Source organism: Propithecus coquereli, unplaced genomic scaffold, assembly GCF_000956105.1.
Source record: "Propithecus coquereli isolate 6110/MARCELLA unplaced genomic scaffold, Pcoq_1.0 Scaffold735, whole genome shotgun sequence".
Classification (NCBI taxonomy): Eukaryota; Metazoa; Chordata; class Mammalia; order Primates; family Indriidae; genus Propithecus; species Propithecus coquereli.
Window position 1 is genome coordinate 9,424 of NW_012153452.1, and position 2,242 is coordinate 11,665.

The window sequence follows — 2,242 nt, forward strand, 5'->3', positions numbered from 1 at the left end:
GGCAGAAAGCTCTTCTGATGTGTTCTATTTTCTCTGTAAAGTAGGAGGCACTGAACACAGTTTGAGTAAATAAACATTTGTTCAATTTATTTGTGGCTCAGTGAGTTCTGCTAAGAATTGGCAGAGGGAGGGAAGTAAGGGTTGGAGATTGGAGGACAGTTGAATGATCTACACAGACACTGAAGAACGAGAATGAGCAAGGATTAGCCTTGGATGCATGTTGGATGGTCAGCACAGCATCTGGCTTCTCTTCAAGGACTCCATGAAGTAAACTACTGGATCCATTCAGGGGACAGGTTTGCAGCTGGATGCAATGAGGAGCAATGGGGCAAAAGGGTTGCGGATACTAGAAAGAGAGTAGTTGATGTGGAAGACCATGGCTTGGGTTCTTTCTCATTCACTTCTTGAAAATCATTCACATGCCTTTCTCCTGGCTTCCCTTCTCAAAAATCTTTGTAGTCTTTTTTCTTTCTTTTTATTTTTCCACCACTGAAACACTCAGGGATTCACCCTCAGTCTTCCTTGTGCTCTAGAAACTTTTTGTGATTTTGCCCACATTCCTTGCATGTAATACTAATCAGGTCCCTATTAATTCGTTACCTGTCTGTATCCCAAACCTTTCTATTGAACACCCAGTGAGCACCTCAGACTCAATAAGTCTAAGACTGAAATAACATTAACTTCTCATCTCCTTCCCCCACCCTCACAAGTTCTTCCTCATCTTCTCACCTTCCTAAGTAACTTCCACAGTAATCTTCCTCAGCAGCTCAAGCTTAAAAGCTGTGAAAACTGACCATCCCCAGGAGCTGGGAGAGGGAGAAATAGGTTATTGTTTAATAGTTACAAGGATTCTGTTTGGGGTGATGGAAGGGTTTTGAAAGTGGATGGTGGTAATGGCTGCACAACATTGTAAATGTAATTAATACCGGTGAATTGTACATTTAAACATGGTTAGCCCATTTTCTGGCTGGAACCATGGATGGTGTCGAAGAGAAGAAAAAGAAGGTTCCTGCCATGCCAGAAACCCTTAAAAAGCGAAGGAATTTCACAGAACTGAAGATCAAACACCTGAGAAAGAAGTTTGCCCAAAAGATGCTGTGAAAGGCAAGGAGGAAGCTTATCTATGAAAAAGCTAAGTGTTATCTCAAGGAATATAGGCAGGTGCACAGAACTGATGTTCGAATGACTAGGATGGCATGAAAAGCTGGCAACTTCTATGTACCTGCAGAACCCAAATTGGCATTTGTCATCAGGATCAGAGGTATCAATGGTATGAGTGGTGTCGCCAAAGTTCTGAAAGGTGTTGCAGCTTCTTTGCCTTCGCCAGACCTTCAATGGAACCTTTGTGAAGCTCAACAAGGCTTCGATTAACATGCTGAGGATTGTAGAACCATATATTGCTTGGGGGACCCAAACCTGAAGTCAGTAAATGAACTGATCTACAAGTGTGGTTATGGCAAAATCAGTGAGAAGTGAATTGCATTGACAGATAACGCTTTGACTGCTCGATCTCTTGGTAAATATGGCATCATCTACATGGAGGATCTGATTCGTGAGATCTGTACTGTTGGAAAACGCTTCAAAGAAGCAAATAAGTTCCTGTGGCCCTTCTTTGCTTTGTCTATTAAAATAGAATACGGATCTTTGGACCTATGGGAATGGAAAAAAGAACAAAAGTTAGGAGGCATTCAAGGCATTTGAATAAATGAATTGGTCATTTGTGACAATTGTTGAAGGTGTGCCCTGGGTACAAGAAAGGGAGTTTGTTTGCTGTGCATCCATTCTTTCTTCTATAAGAAATCCCTGTAATACACGGAGAAAATGAAACAGGAAAATATCTTTGATGAATAAATTAATTAGTGAGGAAATTGGTAAATAAATAAAAGAAAAAAATTAAAAAATAGCATATATATGTATTGTTTTCTTGCCTCCTTGTTTGTTCCAGATGACACAGTTAAATAAAAGTCACCTCTCTAAACAGAATATAGATTATCAATCTAACTGTTCAGGAACAACACATGGCTTCTATGTGTACTTCTTTAAATAGGGCTGAGACAGTTCAGTTAATTTTATTATCATAAATTGAACTGTGTCATAATTTTTAAAAGTTATTTTGGATGAAGAATACAAAAAATTGAATTTTCTGAGGAAGAATAAATATTAGTGAATTGGCGGAGGGGGCAGGATCAAAGACAGGATGAGTGACAGCAGGTTGAAAACCAGTAGTCAGAGCCAAGGACAC

At 39.7% G+C, this 2,242-nt stretch overlaps 1 pseudogene; it reads left to right on the forward strand.

Annotated features, from left to right (window-relative positions):
• Positions 1 to 975: 975 nt before the first annotated feature.
• LOC105824391 lies at positions 976 to 1,701 on the forward strand (annotated as a pseudogene).
• The last annotated feature ends 541 nt before the right edge of the window (positions 1,702 to 2,242 follow it).